General features: G+C 42.8%; 1 protein-coding gene across 3 annotated transcripts in view; it reads right to left on the bottom strand.

Annotated features, from left to right (window-relative positions):
* rhbdl3 (rhomboid, veinlet-like 3 (Drosophila)) overlaps positions 1 to 24,065 on the bottom strand; it is a 61,546-nt gene that overhangs the window by 35,063 nt on the left and 2,418 nt on the right. The gene's annotated exons all lie outside the window — the stretch shown is intronic.

The raw sequence follows: 24,065 nt of genomic DNA, 5'->3' as shown, positions 1-24,065 counted from the left end.
AGATGACCTGCTCCCTATGTAGATATAAAGGGCTCATTCTAAGGTAATGAAAACACTATTTTGATTTTCAGGTGATTATACACAAATTAAAACAAACTTGTGAATGTTATATTCCATTTCTGCCGAGTCCGTTCCACTAAATGCAAAAAAAATTCTTCACACTGCACCTTTAAATGCAATAAAGATGTTTTAATAAGACCGACCTGTATGAACTGAAAGTGTTGTGAAGCCTTGCACAAACACACACAAAACACACATGTAAACCCACACAGTGGTCAGTGTAGCTTGTAAGATTAAAGTGCCACGTTCATGGAGGTCGATCTGACATGAGAAGGTCTAATCTCCACCACAGTGTGGGTCTGACCTGACAGCTCCCGGCTCGAGCAGGCACTGATGCTGACAGGGTACCAGTCAGTAGCCAGTGGGTTGTTTCATTGTTCTCTGACAGAGAGGGAATTCAGAATTACCCACACAAAAGCAATACTGTTCAGAGAGAAAGAATGAAAACGATGCAGGAATGTTGCAGAATCCATTACAGAACAATACAAAAGGGAGAAATCTCTATTCTAATTTGTGCCTGTGTGTGTGTGTGTGTGTGTGTGTCTTCCTGTAAATCTCAGAAGACATCTTTTTTTTCTACAGTGATGAAAACAATGAATTCAAATTGACTTGTGTGACACTGAAACTTGATGACTCTTTTCAGTCCGGCTGCCACTCACATTCTCATTCCTCTTCTCAATTTCATTATCATCTAAGCGTTGAAAATTGAACTCTGCCTGCGTTTTGACTACATAACAAATTTTCACCTCAGACAAACACAGATGGGCAGATCCAATACCTCCCTGCTCCTCCTAGTGAGATCCCCTGCTGGTGTCACTTGACAGCTGAGTGACACAACGACAGCTGAGTGGGGTGGGATACGAGAGGGAAGGGATGTGATGAGCCGCCACGATTTCACACCATTAATTACCCAGACATCACCTCTCCCATCACATAGGATCCTGCAGGAAAAGGTCAGCCGTCTGGCTTGCATAAAGACCAGCTCACCATGCGTGATACGGCCCCCGCCGGCCCAGCCAGTGCTCTGCCCACATCACACTTCAGAGACATGACTAATGCCTCAACAAGACTTCTAATAGCCCCCAAAATGCCACAGCACTGGCTGTTAATGTGGCCATAAACAACAACTAGACTCAGAGACTGAGGCCAAGGCCAGAGACAAATAAGGAAAGAGAGGGAAAGACGGAGGGAGGACAGAAGAAAAGGAATAAAACAAGGAGTAAAAGGCATTAAGGAAGAAAAAAGCAAGGGTAAAAGATTAAAAAAGCACTATAAAAAAGAGATGTTATAAATAGATGAGGTAATATATAGCTCGCCTGTACACACTTGGGAGCAACAGTCCTGCTTGAGCTCAGGAAACTAAGGATAAATGAATGGATAGGTCCTAAAACAATAGTCAGGTGCCCAAATGAACATTGACACATCTTCCCTTTATAATGCACTTTTGGATTTGGATCTTCTAATGGTCGTTATGATCAGGAGGAATGATTACAGCAAGCAAAACCTGTTTCAGAGTTCATATGGGCACCTGACTAGAAGCTGCTATTCAACACTAACTTTCCTGCTGATTTGTCATCTTCATGTACAATAAAAGCTTTTAATAAGATTTAAGAAATACCAAGACTTTGATTGTTATTGGAGAAAAATAGCAAAGACAGCTGGACAGAAATAGAACGGCTACCTTTGATAGGATACCCTTCAGCTGGGCGCTGACCAAGTCAATTAAGCAACAATCTGAGTTAGCATTCATCAGCAAGATCAACAAGCTGAGAGAGGACCTCGCTCATCCCAGCACAGCACTCCATTATAATGCGCTTTCATTAAACAGCAGCTCCTCCAGCGTTTCCTCACCCACTCTCCTTTCTTTCCCCTCGTTACTCATGTTTGAATACGAGCAGTGTTTTCCTGGTGAAAGACTGAGGGGGCAAGCGTTGCACAGACTGCACACTTGAACTTGTTATTTCCCTGGCTTATTGTGTGAGGGGGTGATTATTGTATAGGACAGCAAAGCAGACTGAATCCAGTCTGCTTTGAAGTGTTTGACACAGGAACAGGAAGAGAGACAAAAGATGAGGACTAATCACTAACAGGTGATGGGTGTTGGTGAATGCTGTTTGTCATTTTTCAATTGAAAGGTTGGTGTAGAAAAGAGCAGAAGTGGCAAAATATTAGGAATCCAGTACAATTAAACCACAAACTATGGCCATTAATGTGTATAATGTATACTGTGTATCCTAGCAGTAAAAAAAACTTTCTTATAGCTTCTTATGGGTCAAATTTAAACTTAACCTTTTACCACCCATTGTTTCATCCCCAGGACACTAGCGTGATGTAGAACTTTAACAGGCTGCCATGAAAAGATGATGAATAAGCACATTTAATATGTCGAGCGATAGATTAAACTCTCATCTTTTCAGTCATTTTGAAAAAAAACAAACAATGTACGGCAGACTATACAACTGGAAACTTGAGAATATGGTCCTGACTTCAAAGTAGTCTGGAAGTACAACAGTTTAATTTACAACTGAGGCAAGACAATCAAGTGTTAGAGGACAGTAACTCAAAGAGAGATGTGGTACAAATTCTCAAGTAGCTGACCGGGTACCAGTGCGAGACAGAAGTTTATTTTTTATTATCAAAGTAAGAAATGACTGAAAGTAGACAAGTGCATTAGAAACACCATCCAACAACAAGAAAGTACTGCAACAATCAACAGTTAAAAGCAACGGTTAAAGGGGCTCAAGTGTTGAAGAGCTGAGTTTTTCAGGTGTTTCTTGAAAGTAGCAGACTTTATGTCCAAAATCATTTCAAGAGTCTTACAATTAAAAATTACATCAAAAAATTTGGCAGACCTAAATTTGGGGTTTAAATGGGAAGTCATTTACACTCATGTTCAGAGCCTTGCCCGACTTAAACCACATGAATACGAGGGGGAAAAAACTCACCAGTAAGAAAAAGAATCAAATCCACCTCCTTGCTGCACTGAGGCTGAAGCTCTCTCAGCAGCTCTTCCTACCTAGCCCCATCATCTCTTCCTGCAAGTGATACCAAGTCAAAGTCCCAATATGAGGCAAAAAAAAAAAGTGAAATTTGGAGTGCATGGCATTACTTGTGGAGCTATATTCAGTCTTATCAGCAGACACAGGAGAGAACTGACTGGCAGGTCCAGCTGTCTACAGTATCTCACTTCTACTCTCTTTTCCTCGCTTTCTCTCCTCTCCTCTTCTCCGTCTTCTTTTTTATTTCCCATTCTCTCCTCTGCTCTCCTGTCCTCCTGTGATGGGAAAAGCACGTAGTCTGCCACAGATAATTGCTTTCTCTCACATGCAGTCTAATGTACTATCTCTGCTCTCTTTTTTTCTCCATCTTCCTCACCATAAAACAGATAACACAGAGTACACGCTCACGCCCCTACATTCAGGAGCCAAAATGAAATTTTAGATCATGCAGCTGTTGTACTGTTACGCTTTTCTATACGCAGAACAGATTTAGTTTTCTTTTTAACTGTAATTCTTCTGCAGCGCTGGCTGAAATCATTTTATTCTCTTATGTAAAACAAAAATGGAACAATATAAAAAAAACAAAAAATATTAAATTAATTGCTGTCAGAATTAGAGATAGCTGCTGCCAGTAGTCACATTTTGGCCCACTTTGGTTACGAAATAAAAATTTCTAGGTAAGCCACCTAAATTGCTCATTCAATCAATATAATTGAGGTGGATTTCAGACAGTCCTGAATTGGTTTTCTATCACACAGAAGTGTGTTTCACGGTGGCTGCGGGGATGACTGACGTATCTGTCTGGGCTAATCAACGGCGTGCTGGGTCACCTGTCTCGCTTGACAGATGAACCTCATTCATCTCACACACACACATGCACTGCCACACACACACTCATCTGAGGCCATCACAAATTAGAATGGGCCGTCACCGTTTCCTTGCCAACTGGCCTGTAACCAAGCAACGTTGGTCAGTGTGAAGATGTCTTCAGTGGGCATGTACACACACAACACACACACACACACACACACACACACTCGTACACACATGGATGAGGCTTGATATGTGGATAGGTGTCAGACACTAAGGTATTACTTTAAATCCCCGGACATCTGATCCCCTCACTGTGCTGCACATGAGCATGCAGACGCACAAGGACACACACAGACATATACAGTATATCAAGACTTAAACGGCCTCACAAGTATTCACAAGTATCTGCAAACCCTGATTCAATATCCAAGTCAAAGGAGTGGTTTCATCTTTTGTAACCATTGTTAAATTTCCCTGATATTTAATCTTTCTTCATGTTCTTAAGACTGAAGGAGGAAATCCTGACAGAACAAGATGCTTTAAAGAAGGATAATCCTTCAAGGTGCAATAGCATTGGTGCAAAAAAATCCACTTTAGATCATATAAATGAAAAACTGGATCAGCTAAACATCAGAAAAATAGATCACAGAGTCATCATTTCAGTCCATCTGTGCATGGCAGGTAATCTAACTGAGATAATGATGAATTCTCTCAGAGCTTTAGGTGATCTCAAACAGTTATTTGACTATTTATGACCTACTGTATGAGTCTTTATTTGGACGCTTGGTTTCAGTGGTGTGTGTAGTGCTGATATGGTGTGCAGCTTGTGCTCAGATTTGTGCAAACCTGATGTAATATTAGAAGGTGCAGAAAGTGCAACCTTCCCTGCAACCAGCCCACTCATTGTTGTGAATAATTCTGTGGTCCACTTCATTTTGCTTGAGTAATTAACAGTGAATAAAAAGGACTGATAGCACCTTGGAGCATCTTAATCTAAATTAAATGTTTCTAAGCGACACAGTATCAATACGCTTGATCAACCAGCAGCTTGATCTGTCTGTGTCCCTTCTCTACTAATTCCTACCATATCACAGCAGCTCACTCCACAAACACACACTTAATTTTCTCCTCTACAAACCAGGTCCTTTAAGTTTAAAATCATCTTTCCCTGCAGGTTTAATGCAATCGTAGCATCAGTAGAAGTACTCAGGTCTCTGAGAGATGAGATGCCATCATAATATCATCAGGGCTTTTCTTGGAAAGACGCTACACTATCAAACAAACAAGGATTGTTCATCATCCAGCCTCTGAGTGCTGTGACTGAAGTCACAGATGACTGTCGCAGTGACCTGGAATAAAAACATCTTTGCCCTCAGTGTGAGTGGGTCAACACAAATTGTCCGAGCAGGTCTGACGATGCTCAGCTATGATACAAAAGGGTGACCAAAGCTCTTACAGTGCTATTACTGGAACCGTATTATAGATATTGGCAATAATGTCTATCTCTCACTACTAGGAATTCTGACAAAATGAAGAAAAGTTCTACAATTACGTTCCACCAGGGCCCAGTTGTTCAAAAAGTTTAATCTGGATCAGAATGATCCAGATTTGGAAATCCCATGTTTTGCTATCCAGGATCCGGTAATTCGTTTTACTTCTGTGCTGGTTTTTCAAAGCAACACTGGATTGGATCACCTGGATCCAGATACAAACTTCAAGATTACCAAATTCGGATTACCAGAGCTCTGAATGGGACTACGTATCACAATGTAGTCTATCTATGTAAGAACAACGGGTAGAAGAGCCAGCATGAGGTCACTTGGCAAAGAACACTTCCTGCCTCTTTTCCACCTTCCTCCTCAGTAACAGTGCTGAGATCCAGAATAAATGTTTCCTCAACATTCGGGCGTATTCAGACCAAATCAGGCGGTGCGGCGAAAACGCCAGTCCTCCCATTCATTTGAATGGAGGTAGTGCGTTTAGGCTGCGGGCGCTTTGGCCGCAGCAGTGCCACAGCAGCCTGCGGCCCAAAAGTTATCCAGAGTCAACTTTTGAGAACCGCCACCCCGCATCACGCCGCGGTGGCCAATCACAGCTGGTGATCAGACCGATCAGAGCTGCACACTCTGCCATGAGGGCGTACAAAGACATTACTAGTAAGAAAGAGGGACATTTCTCTTTGTTTGATAACGTTAAAAGTAAAGTCAGACTTTGCTGTTGGCTTCCCAACTCATTTTAAGAGAAAAAGAGAGAGCTGAGAGCACCAGCGGGTGAGAGAGAGAGAGAGAGAGAGAGAGAGAAAGAGAGCAGCTGTGGTTGAGCGAGCAAGGGAGTGAATGAGAGAGAGGGAGCGGTGGTAGCGAGAAAGCCAGTGAATCAGATCAATAAAACGTTATTTTCTGACTGTTTCACAGCGGTTACCTTCTAGAGCACAAACACGCCCACACCTCTGCTCAACCCTGCGGCGGTGCTGCACAACACCTGATTTGGCCTGAATGCAGCCTTAGGAGAAATTGACTTGCTTTCCTCTACAAATGTGGCCTCACTGTTCCCTACAACACCTTGAATTTTAAGTTTTCACCTCTAATAATGTCAATAACCAAATCTGTGTAATCACCTCTGCTAAATGACTTGTTTCCTGTCGGGTGTTTTTTGCTTCAGCATGGTCCTTTGTTGCCCTGGCCTTCAGACTCTTCCATCTAAATCTCATTTGCTCCATGGTCCTCTTCTGGCCAGACCCCATGACATTCACATTCTGGGTGATTTCAACCCAAATGTCTTTTTAACTTTTTGTGAGTCACTTCTCCACCCTTAGTAGAATTAAAGCTTCCTACTACTGAGGCATAATGACACCTAACACCCTCCAGCAGTGCGTAGATTTCTGCAACAGTCAAAAGTAGGTGGTTCCACCTCTTTGGTGTAGTGAACATAGAGTTTGAAAGCCTTAGGCAGGATTGATTTAATTGAACACAAGCCGAAGCACATCAGCTAATTGATGTTGAATGGGTGTGTGTTTGAAAAGACCAATTACACAGTCATCTAATTCAGCCTTTCCCTGAGGACTTACAGAGAGGCACTGACATGGCAGATATTGTCCATCGCCACCACAATTTTTGGTAGGAGAAGATACCATCAAAGGGTGTACGTTGAGCGCACAAAACCACTGGAGCAACTGAGGAACTGTATGCTCAGTTTCACTTTGGGAAATACTGTTATGTACACTGCAGACATTGTCAGGTCAAAACTTCAACACAGAACCTGAATGAGTCATGGTCTGTCTGTGGAAGAACAGGGCCTTGTTGCTCTGCTCTGTGATGTGGTGAAAGCTGTGTCAACAGCACTGGCCAGCCTGCAATCAATCTGTTTAATTTCCAAAGGATGACCAGATCGCCCAGACCAATCGCAAGTTTTTTCTTTTAGGAACATGCCCAATACTATTGGGGTTATCGACTGCACTCATGTGCATACACAAGCGCCTCATGAGAGGGAGCGGGAGTACATCAACCAAAAGGGGAGGCATCAACATCCAACTTGTGGGCAACACTGATCCTCATCATCACAAACCACGTTGTGAAGTGGCCTGGGTCTGTCCAGGATCTACACTCTCTATACAGTCAGCTCCAAACCAACCGACCAGATGGCATAACATTAGAAGACAGTGCCTATCCACTCCTACAATGGCTGATGACCCCTTTTCTTGCAGCAAACATACCTGAGCAGGCACGCTTCAACACCGCTCATTGCAAAACAAGATGTGCAATTGAGCATTTAAATGGAGTTCTGAAGAGGTGCTTTGCCTGCCTTAACTACACACAAGTGGAATCACGGGGAGTGCACAACATAATACTTGCCTGTATTGTCCTGCACAACATCGTTACCGCAATGTCCATCTCTGTGATGACATTTATAATGAATCTGAGCCTGTTGAAGACCCAGACCAGACTGAAAGGAGTGTAAAGCACTGTAACAGTTAAACAAGTGCAAATATAAATACATTTATATATATTACATGATACAAATGTTGTATTAGTTGACCAGTTTTATTGCATTTTGTTCCTGTAATCCACCCTGAATCCACCTTTGTGCTGGGATCAAGATAATCCTGATTTTTTAGATCAAAGGTAGCCCCAATCCTACTGAAAGGTTTTCAACACATACTGAAGGTTTGATCCAGATCAAAACAAGACTGGATTACGTGATCTAATCAGATTTCAGAATCCTTTTTTTTCTTTTGAACGACCCGTTTTCAAGTTTTGATCCAGTCCGATAGCCAAAATCCGATCAGATTACTTCTGAGCAACTGGGCCCAGACGGTCCATAAAATCTGCCATGTGGAATATCCACACTAAACATAACACTTTTAATAAAGTGACATTCTACAAAACACTGTCTGTCTACAGGTTTTAAAGGTATGATATAATTCTGTGGTTCAGCACAATTAGATGTGATGTGTGTGTCACTAAAACTGCAGTTCCTCAAGCTACAACTAAAGATTATTTTCATTATCAATTAATCTGCTAATTATTTTCTCAATTAATTGAGCAATCGCTTTGTCTATGAAATGTCAGTATAGAGTGAAAAATGACCATCATAATCAAAATTTCCCTTCCACTACAGAGTTCTGCTTACAGTCTCTTGATTATGTCTTTAAGTTGGTGTCTGTCTAAATGTGGATACATTCACACACATATGACATAAATGCACATTCACACTTACAAGTACTTGGATCCCTCTTCTCCCAGTAAAATCCTCATTTGCATGTCATGCATTTTACGCCATGTTATCCAGCATGTAACACATCCACGGCCTCATATATTTTGTATTTCAGGACAGCTGGTTTCTTTCGCAATTCTGTTTGCCTGCTACTGTATGTTTGTTAAAGTCTGAGTATACTGTATGTCAGCTTCTTTTGCCCTTAAACAGCACATGAGGCATCTTAGCAAGCATTTTCAATAAGCTCAATTTCAAAGCGTTTGAGAGATCACATCTACTGTAACAGCAGATGGATGCAGGAAAAAACGAAAGCGTGGACATGGTTTGATTTTGTGACATAAGGCAAGATGGAGCGAGACAGACAGACAGACTATAGTTGAAAAGAGAGGGGAGAGACAGACTAAATGAGAGGGAGCGCTGTACTGCCCCTAGGGTGTCTCCAGAAGCAGAGGGGATTGCAGCAGACAACCAAACAGCCCTCAGCAGGCTCTCTAGCATGTGTTCAAATAAACACTTTACCCCCTGTCGCCGCTTGTGAAAGCATTCACACTGGAGAGAAGCATGTATGAGGACACGATCGAACACACACACGCAAACACACACACACACACAACAGGACACACATAGGATGAAGATCTACAAAACACCAGGAAGGGAAAGCTTTACTACTGCAGCTATAAATGTCACTCACACTGAGACACAATTGCAAAAATACATACAGAAGTCAAAATCATTGTCAGACACACACACACACACACACACAAAGCTGTGATGGTGTATCCGTGTCACTCAGGCATAGGGCACACTCAGGTCGGCACAGAGACAAAGACAGAGATTGGTGACCTTTTCTCCCCAAACCTCCCATTTACACCGAGGTGAGAACCCCTCTTGGGCCAAACCTTCTATCAAACATCCCTTCACTGCTGCACGCATTCAGGCGGCTCTTCACAGAATAAGAAGGGGGACAAAAAGAGGGGAGGAACATTTGTTTAACGAGCCGTTCCCTGGCTGTCTTTCTCTCCCATTCAGTCCCTTCTTCTGCTCCAGGCCTGCCCCGAGGTCAACCCCCCCCCACCACCACCACCACAACACCATCAAAACCCTGCACTACTGATGGCAGCAGCTCCATTCAGCATAGAGATTTATGATCTCTAATAGCTGGCAAATGGACCTGAGGCTGGGGCTGCCCCGAGGGGAGGCCCCCCGACTTATTTTCTTCAAATCTCGAGAAGAAAGGGAAAGAAAAATGGGGAGCTGAGCAGAGCTGGGGGGTGAGGATGGAGGAGCCGGTGGAGCTGTCGGAAATATTTTCAAGGTTGCCATCTGGGTCGGGTGGGACCCTTCAAACTGTCTGTCAATCTTCGGCAAGAACCCCTCCCCTACCAGGAGGATAAGGCTGTAGAGTTTGCGCGGAGGTGTGTGGGGGCGGGGGCGTATTTATTTGAAATGAAACAATCAGAAAAAAACGTTTTATTTCTCTCATTCACCAGCATTCTCACTACCACCGTTCCGTACTCTCCACCCCTGTGGCCCCCACCCCTGCAGGCTAAACGCACCAGCCCAATTCAAATGAATGGGAGGACTGGCGTTTTCACTGCAATGCCTGATTTTGTGTGAATTTAGCCTAAGGCTGTGGAGAGGAAGGGCCATATTGTAAAAGTATGAGGGACAAATACCCTCTGACATTTCACTTCCTGTGCTGTTTTGCGAGGAGCTTTTTTAATCAGCTACAACCAGGCGGTCAGCCAGTCAGCTGTCTGCTGATCCTTGGTGACGGTGGAGAGCCCCACTCAGGGACCCTCTACTTCATAATCCTATTCCAGTAATCCTCAGAGGTCAACGAACAAGAAACAGTCCATGCGCCCCCTATGACCAACTCCCCTTTCCTTTAACGGCTGAAGAAGAAGGGAGTTCTTTCAAACTGCATTACTGGAGTTGGGGGGGGGGGGGTGGAGGGACCTCCAGAAACAGCAGTCCATGGTGCTAAAGAAGTAAGGCAAATATAATGCCTTTATGTAGCAGCCAAAAGATTCACATCTTCATGAAATCATGAAGTTTAGTGCAGCATAAAGACTGGATTGGGCAAAATGCTAGCCTGGCTCTGTCCAAAGATAACCTGCCTAACAGCACTTCCCTAATTATTAGATTATACGTGGTTTGTTTAATCCACAAAATTAAGAGCAAATAGTTGTTGTTTTACAGGGATTTATGTATTTTTTTTTAGCTAGGGACAGTTCCTGGTTGTTTAGCAACATCACAAGACTCCATGGAGTCACTGCTCCCAGACAAGAACCAGTCCAGCACATAATTCCTGGTAAAACCACAACTTGGCAATACTTTTCTTGCCGGTTAAAGAAATTCAATCTAACGTGTTAATTAGTGATCTTTAGAGGCGCTGGTAGACTAATATTTTTACCTTTGGACCGGTCAGGCTAGCTGCTTCTAAGTGCTTCCGGTCTTTGTGCTGAGCTAAGCTAACTGTTTCCTGGCAGTAGCCTTATATTTAACAAACATGACAGTACTGTTGATCTTCTCATCTTATGCTCCGCAAGAAAGTGAATACGCATATTAACCAAAATGTCAAACTATTCTTTAAATCAGAGGAAAAGCCCAGGTACAAAATCAGAAGGAAACCTGCACCCTCAGAAAGAAAAGTCAGCTCATGACACTCAGGAGGTGACACTGTTAGTTGCTTCTTCCACCTTTCCCTGTGTGATTAATCAGAGCAGAATCTCATAGCAAATATCTTAACAAGTTCTTGCAGAGGTGTTCGAGCTCAAAATAACGAGATCCGTGCTGACTGTCAAGATAATGGAATGAACTGCAGAACCTGACTTCATTTTTTAGACAGAAAATACCAGAACACTGGATAAAACACACACACAACTGTTTAATTAGAGTACACAGATCAGCAGAAATATGCACACATACCCACACCACATACTGCCACTGACCCTAACTAAAGATTTCAATGCCAAACATGTAATTGTACCACAAAATGTAATTGTACCACATTTTTACCTATACACCATTTAAAAAAAGTTAGGTTCATTTTGGAAAGGCTCTGCTAAAAGTGACGAATAAAAAGTGATCCTTATTCCACCTGTAATGGAACTGTAAGTTATCACAACCTTGGCAGCTGTTCCCCTGAAGCAGATAATTCTTATCATAATGACACTCTCAGCACCAGACGCTGACAGGCACCCTGATGAGCTGCTATATCTGCAGCCGAGGCTGCAGTAAACCCAGCGACAAAAGATAAGAATTCTCTCCATCTCCCCCCTGAAACTCTGAGAGGATTTCTATTAGACACAGCGACACTGTCAGGATGATAGTGTTGTCATGGGACAGGACAGCCTAAAGGCTCTCCTTGGCCCTGTTTTCGCACTTAGCACTAACATGCAGTTAAGGTGCTCTATTCCATGCAGACAGCTGTAAATATGGATGTGACTCTACCCAAAAATGCATCAAGGACACACTGGGATTCAATTGCTACAAAATCCCTTGTATATCTGTAAAGTATACACGCTTCCAAATGTAATATTCCCTTGTTATCTGCTGTTCTTAACACTTGGCCTGTCCTACATATCCTAACATCCTCACCGCTACTGTTGGTAATGAAGACGGCATAATAACAGTACAGCATGTGGGATTTCAACAGCCAGTGGAGAGGTTTCTTGAGAAACCTTCAAATTGGTGCAATAAATAAGGTTTTTACTGCCTAACAGAACAGAAATGATAATAGCAGATCTCCAAAGGGGAGTTAGGGTTACCTGCTGACAATGAAGTGACGTAAATGCTGGTGAGAACGTCTTAGTAGCGTGACTAAATTCATATGCACGTTTTGAACATAGTAGAACACAGAGACACTGAAACTTGGAAGTGCTCCCTGATATCCCAGCTTCTAATTACAAGATAATGGGCCATAGAAAATCATACTAGTATCAGAGGAAGCTGGAACACAGCACAACGTCAACAATTACTTACTTTAAAGTATAAGATGCACCAGTCTGATATTCCAGATCAGTATCAGCCCCAGTATCACTGACCCTGAAGCAGACTGGGTATCAACCATGACATAACTTTACATATATATAACGTTACATTTACTAAAGTCATGGACTTCCAACTTCCAACTAAAAGATTACAGTGCCACAATGTTATAGTGCCTCACCTTAACTTGCATTAAAATTATTCAGTTGAGTGTCCTGCAGTGAGGTTTATATAAAATTGGGAGCACTGGTGTTGGAGCAGTACTCATATCAGCAGGTACCCTGAGTTGAGATACTGGAACTGGTGTCAGGAGGGTATAAGTTAGATAAATGCATCTCTACTTCAAGGGCAATATTTCTGGCATTTAGTATTCACTTTAAAGACCCAACCACCAAACCTCCGTGCATTTCCATCTGCTCTACCATGAAATGAGCAAGTGACACAAGATATATATGAGCTAAAGCCCCAAAACAGTATACAACTACAGTATAGTGCACAATGATATGTCACCTCTTCACTAGACTGATCTCTGCACAAAAACATGTTTGCATTGTGAAAATTATGGCTGCAACTAATGATCATTTGTCCTATAAAATGTCAGAAAATAGTGAAAAATGACCATTGCAAAGGTGACGTCTTCAGATGTTTTGTTTTGTTCAGTCCAACACTCAAAGATGTTCAGTTTACTATCAAGTATGACAAAACAGCATGAAATCATCACATATGAGAAGCTGAAACCAGCAAATTTTGGCCTTTTTGCTTAGAAATTAGTATAAATATTAATCAATTATCAAAATATTTGCCAATTAATTTTCTATTGATTTTAAATTTTAGTCATAAATTGCTTAATGCCTTTTTAAGATCAGACATGACATGCATGCCTGTAATTTGGGCCGTGGATATACTTCAGAGAAAGGAATCAAATCATCTCAGAACCTCGAACTTCATAGTAAACAAATTAACAAATAACAAATTCTTACCATCACTGGGGCCAATTCCATCTGTGACCTATTTTTATTTCCCTTTTTTGGCATGAGCCTTCATCAATCATACACGAGACATCTGGCCAAGTTTTTACCATTCCAAATTGCAAATGAGCAATATGTCACCACTTCATGAATACACATCACCGACAACACTGCTACAAGACAGAAGATGTGTAGGTAAATATCACACCAGGGAATAAAGGGTCAAAAGTGGCTATATTTTTCTGCTGGTCCACTTCTTGTGTTGTGTGATTCGGTTTCTCCTTATCACAGTCTGCCACTTCAGCACTTCAGCCCCGCTGGCAGCCTTTGGCAGCGATGCCCTGTAAGACGACACGGTGGGGACAGGACGGGAACGGAGATCTGGGTGAAAACTAAGCACTGTTGCTCACCTTGGGCATCTGCTGAGCCTGCCCGGGATGGGCTAGGCCAAGTTGCCATGACAACAACAAAAAACAGCCAGGGTATGCCAAAAACACTGACTTCTTTTATTTAACAGGCCAAAACCTGGTTTCACTGTCCTGAAAATTACACTGATGATGTTAACATGCCCTCTAATTATGATCTGATGTTCACCTAACTAACTCAGTATGTTCATTCCTTAATATTACACCTTTTTCTTGTAAAATTACAACTTTATCTTGACATATTATGATTTCTCTCATAAAATTACACCGTTTTCTCAAGTTTCTTTTTGTAACGGTGGCCCTAATACTCTTTACAGTATATCTAGGTGCAAGGTTGAGTGTCACTGCAGCATGTACTTCTCTGAATAAATGAGCCAATATCAAGGCATGCAAACCTGGGGTGAAACCGTGTAAATAAGCGATCCTTTTCTCTAATTATTCACCGTGACTCCACTATTCTATGAATGTAAACAGCGTCGTTCTCGCTGCGTCTCTCCAGGCTTAAAACTGGGACATCCACAGAGTCTGGGGGAAGCCACTTATGTGAGCTTAATTTATTTGAGCAATCTCGCAGTGCTCGTCGCGTAGAACAAACGCTCTGGGAGAGGTTACCGTGCTCATCACATTTGTTCACAGGCCTAAAAGCTGAGTGGGAGCCCACCTGCTTTGTGCCAAGTGGAAAGTGTTTTTTTATTCCCATAAGTGGGATGTCAAGTAAAGAGATGCTGCTTTGAGGTTTGCAAGGAAAGCAGTAAGCTGCTCGATAGCTGTCATGTAAACACAAACCAGTAAAAGGCGAAATCTGCTGAAAGACAAATAGTGTTTTCACAAATGCGAGAATAAGCACTTGGTTGTATCTGATGTTTTTAAGAGGTAATATTCTCCAGATTTCGATGACAAAATAAAGAACAAATACTCCAAGGGAACATTTTTAGAAGATGAGAGAAGTGAATCCAGAGAGAGCTGTCACTGCGAACTGCAAATGAAACGCTCTACCTACAGGTTTAGCGTGGGCGTGTATGAAGCAGTGAAAAATGCCATTACCTCTGAATTATGAGTGTCTCGCATTATCTCGTCTACACCACGGTCTGCCTAGACTTTAGTGCAAACTCTCCAGGGAGAGAAGGGAGGGAGGAGGAGGAGTAAACAGGGAGACGCTGCTGAGACGGTTTGTTAGAACAGTGCTTCACGGACAGCTGAGCACATAGCAAGACAAAGTGATCTGAAAAGCCAGCAAACAATTTACAGTTCAAATCCAGCAAGTGTAGCTGGCATTATAAATCTAGCATACACAAGCATATACATCTGTGCTAGTAGTTGTCAGCATTTGTTTTGCGTTGGTCATCAACGTGCCATCTGTCTCAATAAAGACTAAACTGTTCTTCCAAAGGGAGAACAGAGGGGAATCAAACAGTTGGCTGAGTTGTACATTCGGTGTGGAACGTTCCCTAATGGGCAGCACTCGACTGAAGAGGCAGAAATCAGTTAACACGAGCCCTCGCACACGCACGCACACAAACAGGTGTACGCACCAAACACAGGGTTATTGTACCTGTATCCTGCCAGACATCAGTGTGGACATGTACAGCCTGTGACGCAGGAATGTGTTCCAAAATATGTGTGTGTGTGTGTGTAGGGGAGGGGGGGGGGGTTTATATATAAGTCTGGTGACAAACAACAGACATTTTCCATTTCATACAAACTCTGAGCCGTCGCTAGAAAACAGAGAAACAACAGGCCTCCGAGTCTGTCACACACACACACACACACACAGAGCCCCCAGGTGTTGGTGTGATGGGTCACGGCCAGTATGGCACTCCGTCAACAGTACACTGTAACTATAGCCTATGGGAAGGTATTACAGTTTCAGCCATAAGGAATGAGTGGAGCTGCACTGTGTTTTTGATGCCCTGAAGATCAGAGTGACAGACTGAAACAGGAAGCAGGAAGCTGTTTAACTGCAAGCGCTGCTTGATTGGTGCGCTTCAGGTAAGGAGGAGGATTTTTCAAATTACTCTCTGAGCAAATGTTGAAATGTGTGAACCCAAAAGAAAACAACCTAATAATAAATTCTTGGTCCGTAGCTTAAAGACTACATCCACACTAAAGGTGTCAGTATGCTTCAACCACAGCGCTTGTCCGATGGTTGAATGTCGTCTGAATGTTTCCCCGACACCGAAGAACGTTGGGATTCTTGTTTTCTGAGAGTTTTCTCAGAAACCGCCAATCTCAACGTTCATGATTGGACAGATGTGTGGAAGTGAGGGTGAGCAGTAAGCATGGTTTGAACTTCTCTCTCAAGCTCTCTTTTTTCATTCTTGACCCAATTATTTCTGTCATTATGACTACCCTCGAGGAGAGACCGTCCAAAAGTGTGAGCTGTTATTCCTTTTTTGAAATGATTATTGCATCGTGCCCGTCGCTATGACGGCCGGCTTTTCACCCCACTTTCAACTGCGGCTGTTAAACGAGTTAATTTCAGGCATACTGACAACTAAATCGCTGACTTTTTTTTCATCTATTTTGGCTTCTGTCCACACTAAAGGAGCAAGTATACTCCTCCAGAACAGCTTGTCGGATGGTCGAATAGCTTCGGAAACCCACACCTTTCCGACGGCGGATTAGGGGGAGGCTGTGCGGGGCTATTTCTGTAACTTTTCAACACAGACGATCTGACATTCACACTCACTTCACACGATGATTGGCCAGCTGTGCGGAGGTGAGAACAGAACTCTCCTTTTTCATTTTTGACACAACTATTTCTGTCGCTTTTTATATATAACAAGCGAGTGCAACACTGTGACTGCCTTCCAGGAGAGACTGTGAAAATATGCACCGTTATCCCCATATTTACACAATATTGAGTCTCCCCCGTCCCCCTCCCCTCTCCGTGACAGTCGGCTTTTCACTCCGCTTTCTAGTGGCCGCTCAGAACGACTATACACATGTTTGATTTCCATATAAACACATTTGGTTGTAAGAACCACTTCTGATTGACCGTAAATCAACCCTCAATCAGCATTTTTCTACACACAAAAAGCAGAGATTTTGATTAGTTAGTCATCACTGTTTAGTGCGGACAGGGGAAATAAGCTTTTGGCTAACAATGATGTCTTGGGCTTTGTGGCAGAAAAGGTCGGAAGACACCTTTCTGTCACTTCTAACCCTCACTATGAATCCTCATTTTAAACATCAGTATAGCTGATCACACCATACAGATTCTGTCACATGACTTTGTTATCGTAGAGCAGTGATTTGATCGAGGGAGCAGAGTAATTACTGTTTGCCTGGTAAACCGGTAGCATTTATAAATTCTTGTTTACCTGGTTGACAACACAAAGCAGAAAAAATACGTGAAAAATATATTAAAAAATATAACTAAATTGTGATCACAGAAAGCAAAAGGAGACAGAATGAAGGTTTAACCGGCTGAGACTCATAATGTGACCACCTGTGTTTGTCCCACTTCTTAACAGCTATTAGGCACAAATTTGTTGTTTGCTGACTAAAAGAGGACAAAGAAGAAGAGGAAAGTTATCCATGGTGTTTGAATTTCAGTGTGGACAGAGATCTTTATGAAAAACACATAAACAGCGTTTCAGGTTTATCCAGCTTAGTGTGCACATTGCTGAGGAACAACAGGCTTAACAAGGGCCGAAACCATCACACATCCATCAGAAAACAACAAAGACTGATACATGATACGCTTCTAAACAAACGCAGGTTACAGCCAGCAGTGACACCCACTGAATTCACAATGACACAACACGTAACCTCTGTGGAAAACAATATAACCTCCTTGATTAAACCCTAATTAGATGTTTTCCCATTGGAGCCCTTGAGTTTTTGTGCTGTTATTATAAAACTGATGAACTCATATGCGGTGACGGCAGTGAACAGTAAACAGAGTTGATGAATAGAGACGTGATAAAAGCATTGATGAGCAGACTGAGACTCGGGCCTCTTCATATCTGCAGTGTCATCCACTTCACTCTGATGGACTTCAGAACAAAAAGATGAGAGTCAGAGAGAAAGAGAAAGGTAATAAGTGAGAGGGAGATGAAAGAGAAGATAGAAGGCAGACAAATTAGCACTAATTTGCCCTAAAAGGCAACAGGCATATCCAGTCTCCACCACACACACACACACACACACACACACACACACACACACACACACACACACACACACAGTATTTAGCAGGTGTTACTTGCTGTCATCACTTCAACTGCCCTCCTTCGACCTCTAGTAATGGATTAACATTTTTAGGTCCTGTATGTACAAACAAACTGCATGAACACACACACACACACACATACACGCATACACACACACAGACACAAAGCATATGGAGGTTGCCAGATCACTGGGCCATTCAGCGATCAAAAGAGACACTTCGATTTCATGCCACGGTTGCTATGAGTTTGCACACTGTAGCCAATTACGGGTAAACTGGCACATCTTCTTTCTCCCATTTACAGATCGACAGGCACAGCAGCTATTTTTACCTCTGCATAAAGGCAGAGGCTGTTTTCACACTCCACCAACTGGAACTGTGCCTTTCATTAAGGAAATCTATTTAGAGCTGAACAGGGGAGAGGCAGACAAGCAGGGAAAGATGAGCTCTGATTAAATCTTCCAATGAAAATGTTTGAGGCGCTGTCTGTTATTTCATCACCACACAACCCGGCTGCTTTTTAATACAATGGGGCGGGGTGCAGTTTGGTGGCTGTAACTGCTTTTACGATAGTGAATCAAGACTGCGCTGTTCAAACTGTTTGTGGTAGAATAGGCTGTGGTTCAGGAAGTAGAGCGGCGGGTCATCCACCGATCGGAAGGTTGGTGGTCGGATCTCGAAGTGTCCATGGGCAAGATACAGAAACCCTAATTGCTCCCGATGGTTGCACCAGCACCCTGTGTGGTAGCCTGCCGCCGACAGCATGTGAGTGTGTGTGTGAACGGATGAATGAGCAGCATAAACACTGTAAAAAAAAAAAAAGCGCTATATAAGCAGCCATTTACCGTTTATCCCCGAGACTCAGCTGGTGTCAATCACCGGGGTAGTGTTAGATGACAGGTCAGCAGACTGTGACCCCACCATCTGTGTATGTGTCAATGGCAATTAGGCTGATAAGCACATCGGTATACCATAGATGATATGGATAAAAGAGAAAAAGACCAAAAGGATTCTTCACAATATAAAGGAAACAATCCCAAGGAGAGGTCAAATGATGCAAAAATATTCCTTCATATATTAACAATAGATCACTTGACTACTTTCATGTGAAAAAGGGTTGCCTGTAGTGATAAAACAACAGAGCTGTCACCTGTCTCTGCAGTTCCTCTAACCTCTACATAGCATTTCAGCAGAAGGTAGCTGCTCTCATAAACACACCATCTGCTACCAGACCAGCACCAAACAACAGACAGACAAAGTGGTGAACATAGTGGAGAATTAAGCTATATCAGTGTTGTGTTTACAGCTTGTCAGTTAATCAGTTAATCAAGTTTAAGTGACAAACAGGAAATATTTTAGTCACAACACCACCATCAGTTCTGTGATGTAAGTAAAATAACTTTTTTTCCATTAGTTGACTCATATTTCTTGGAATTCTATCCTTCATACAGTTTGCAGGTTCCTTTCAGTCTTTTTCTTACGTGAGTCTTTGAACTGATGCACCTGAGACAGTAAGAAAGCAGACATCCTGCATATGGCATCTCCTACTGTTGCCATCAATAATTGCTGTGACTGACATTCGGACCTCATTTTCTAAAACTCCTGTTGCGTTTAATGTAGGTAAAACTGACAGGGTGTGATGAGACATGCTATCCATGCAGGCACCACTAAACACAGCTCAAGGTTCCCAGTTGGCTTATCCATTAAGTACCAGTTACCTGGGTGGTGGACCATTCGCTTGAAGTGCACTTAAACAAAAAAAAAGCAGCATTGGAGACAGAGCCAACTGTGCTGTGACGGGATGATGAGGTGAGACGGCAATGCCAGACGAAACGACTTTCAATAATGACCTTCTTTTTCTCTCAGAGTTGGCTACTGAATGTCCAACTAACAAGCTCACAGCAGAAACTCTGGGAAACATGAGTCCCATTGGGAACAGGTGGCTTCCCCACCATTGAATTTCTGCTTGTTTTAATTAATGATGCTTGCTGGGCTATTCTGAGACCCACTGTCATTACTTTAGTAAAAAAAAAAATGATGATGATCATCATAAATCATGCATCACATGGCTAATAAAGCGTTTTCCCCATAACAGTACATGCTGAGTAAGTCCCTCTGGCTACAAGACATTCCTAAAAGACCTAGAAGATTTTTAATTTGTGCTGTTCCAGTGAGGAGTTTTGGGATCACAGCTCACATTCGGAGCCTTTTGCCACCAAGCAAGATATTAAGGGAAAACACTTTGATGGAAAGTATGCAGCCATGTGAAAGTGTTTAATCACTAAGCTGCTCTGGACGCGTGCCTGGGGCATTTCAACATGCCATCGGGAGCAAGCTGTCAACACAGAGGCAAATGTGGACACACATAATGATATACACACTCAACCCAGAATCAAAGAAACGTTACTGTTCACTGATAGTAAAAGTGCTTCAAGACTTAAATCACCACAACTGACAAATATTCCTGTTCCAGGGCTGCAGTAAGGAGTCACCTGGGTTAAAAATGTAGATTTCTATTGGATAGAAAAGTACTTGTGCACATCCTGTCTCTACAAGTGCTCCATCTACTCTGAGCTGCAGGTTTCCAGTCTGTACAACTGGGGACTTCCACTCTAAGGGTTTACAAGCACTGGGACATTCCCTGTCCTCTTAAATAATGACTTTCTGTGTCTGTACTGTAGATGTAGCTCCTCATAACTTCCAACAGAAAGACAGAGGAGCCCCCTAGATTCCACTTTTTACCAGAAACTGGTGAAGAACAAAGAATTCTTGTAAGTCCTTCAGTCACAGTCATACAAGGAAATCTGTTAGAGGTGCCTTCCTGGGGAGAACAAAACAAATGTGTTTGGTTCATATCGTAGTGTGATCTAAACATGCTTAATGCGGTTTATCAGATAAATCCTGGACACACACTCCATCCTCAAATCCCCAGAAATCCTCAAAAAAGCAACATGAAGGCACTTCAGTGCAAATCAACACAGAATGGAGACTTCAAAACAAACATCCTGTTTCTTCTTTTGGATGATACATATAGTAGATTGTGAATAATCCGACCACAATGACTGCAGTCTTTCCTGATTGGTTTGTGTGTCTCAAAAGGACAGACAGAGGCTGGGACACTTTGATTAAATGGCAGTGCAGCTGCTGTCCTCCTAACAGCATCTCCTCTGCTTCATTAGACTTTGTCTCTGTCTGAGTTCAGTCCTCATGTTTGTTTCAGGCGATAGGGAACATGAATCAAAGCATTCTGAGGTTTGCTCACTTACTTCCTGCACGCAGAGGAGGAAAGCACTTATACAGCAACAAAATCCTCTCCGGGGACAGGAGAGAGGAGTAAAGGGGAAAGCGAACAGAGCGACGCAGCACTTTGATTCCAGCCCCCGATGGTCTGAAACCCAGAAATTGATAGCTGTATGTACCGAGTTCACATGGGAGCCGGTAAAAATGATACGATGGGGAGGGTTTTGTACACAGCCCAACTGCTTTAAAGAAGCTGGAGGAAAGCCACAGTCCAAAGATGATCCTGTCTTTTCTCTGCTGTGTAAACATCCCTGATGGGGTGGACAGAATAGAATGTGCTCTGCATTTAACAAGGCAGCAATGCCAAAATTGATTAACACAAGAGATGAATCATTGTCTTCATCTCTGGACATCTTTATTTCGCCAACACGTTAAACTCGCTGGAACATTTTACTCAAATGAATAAATTACAGGCATTAGAAGTCAAGTTGTAGCTTGTGGGAAGTTTGTAAGCGTAATGACGGGTATCCATGAAACAGACTAGATCACACAGAGAGTCATCTGACCACATCTAAAACCAGCTGTTCCAAATGGCTACACACTCAAAGGCAGGATGAAAAGTCTGTTGTCATAGAGCAGAGTGAAACATGATGTCTCACCTCTGGAAACCCGGCCAATTGTTGCGTGAAGTGGGTGTGTTTGTTGGATTGTCAGTTTCAAAAGGTTACAAAAAAATCGCTGGACGCAATAATTGTTGTGTGAATCCTAATTCCGACATCGGAAAGGTGTGGTTTAGCCTACTGTGATTTTATTATATTTATCAGATATTTCATGTATTGGTTTGTTGGATGCAGGATGTTTCCTAGCCACATGGACTCCCAACACCTTTATGATATCTTGTGTTTACATAATGAATCACAATGAAAATGTCTTGGACAAGCTAGTCGTTCATTAATTGCAGGATTGGCAGTTCAATCCCAAACTCCACATCAAGGTGTTCTTCCCCTCCTGCTCTTAAAGGCCCTCAAGGACTGTATGAATAGGTGAATGATGGCAAAATTGTGAAGCTTTTTGGATGAAAGCAGTCCACACAGTGTCATCCTTGACATTTGTAGATGTATTTTTACTATTTTCGAGCAACATTTATCTTTTGTCCCTCATGCAGTGACACAGGTTGCCAGACTGATTTAAAGTCCTTCTTTTCCTGGTCTTCAGTGGCCCATCATTTCTCTTCCTTAGACACTTCAGAAAAGCTGTGGGTCTCCGGGGTCAGCCTCTTGACAAATGGAACAACTCATTGTGAGGACGACGGAGGGAAGGAGAATAAAAGAGTGAAAGGACACTTATTGCTGCCAGACCGGGCACCGACCTCGCCATTTGGACAAACCCACGTTTTTTTTTTTTAACCGACGTCCACTTCAGGAAATTCAAAGCCATGACGCCACACGCATAAAGACAGTGGATTGAGAGGCCCATTTAATGCTCGTCCATAGAAAATGCTCCATCACTAACACATACACACACCACACCCCAGCTAGCCTTTCCCCTAATCCCACGGGACCTCAGTCTCCCCCTGAAAGAGCGAGCCTGACACGAGCCTCTGATTCAACCCCTAACATCCCCACTAACCCGCCGCACACACACACACACACACACATGCATACAATTCCCCCCAGGAGAAAGTAGGGGGCCCCAGGCTGGGCAGGTGCTGGGGCAGTCCCACAGAGTGGTGACTGTGCGCACATGAATATGTGTGTGTGTGTGTGTGTGTATATGCGTGTGGTAGTAGGGGGTCCGCTTGCCGTCTGTCAGTCCGACCTGCTGCTCGCATGTTCAGCTGGTCTGTGTTTCCCTTCTCCTGGGGTTTCTCTGCTGTATCAATGTGTGTGTGTGTGTGTGTGTGTGTGTGTGTGTGCACGAGCGCCTGCATGTGTTTCATACAAAACTGGCCTTGCTGACAGATCAATGCACCCTGGATTATGTATCGCTCTAATTGCATTATCAGGGTCAATGTCAGCGGATGACACACCCAAAACCTCCACTGTGCTCTCACTCCTTTGACACCATCGCCTCTCTGCAGGAGTTTAGTCCGACAAAGCCACAGCTTGGTTACATGTTACATGCCGTGATTGTTACCCAGCAGGCAAAGGATTTAAAGCTGCAATAGCCAAGATTTCGATCTAAAAATACATTTGTCTAATCAGCCCAAATCACAAACTGAGGCTGAGGGAAAGAAGAGTGTCTCATCTCCAGCAGCTGAGACCCAGCAGATTCATCTCCTTTAGCCAAATGGAATTCTGGTGAGAGACTAATCAAAATGTATTAGTGATGCACTCAGTTGGACCAATAAAAGGACTCACTAACGTTCTTTTTCTTATCCAACCTCTTTGGGATGGCTGACAAACATGAGAGTGTGTGAAGTTACCTAACCTTATGACTTGTGATTTGTGAGAACTGAAGTTCAAAATTTTCTCACAGTTACCGCTTACTGCCAAAAGAAAATTCCTATTGCAGCTTTAAGTCACTTCCATTAGTGACAGAGCCAGTGTTACAGCGTAAGTACAACATTGTGGTCATGACACATGGGCAACATTTGTCTTTAATGTAATTTATAGCCATGTATTATTAATATGTTTCACATTAGAAAGCGGATTTATCCAGTTTCCCTTCTGCTTTT

Source organism: Thunnus albacares, chromosome 3 (assembly GCF_914725855.1).
Source record: "Thunnus albacares chromosome 3, fThuAlb1.1, whole genome shotgun sequence".
Taxonomy (NCBI): Eukaryota; Metazoa; Chordata; class Actinopteri; order Scombriformes; family Scombridae; genus Thunnus; species Thunnus albacares.
Note: the sequence above shows the minus strand (reverse complement) of the source record. Positions and strands in the feature narration are given on the sequence as shown.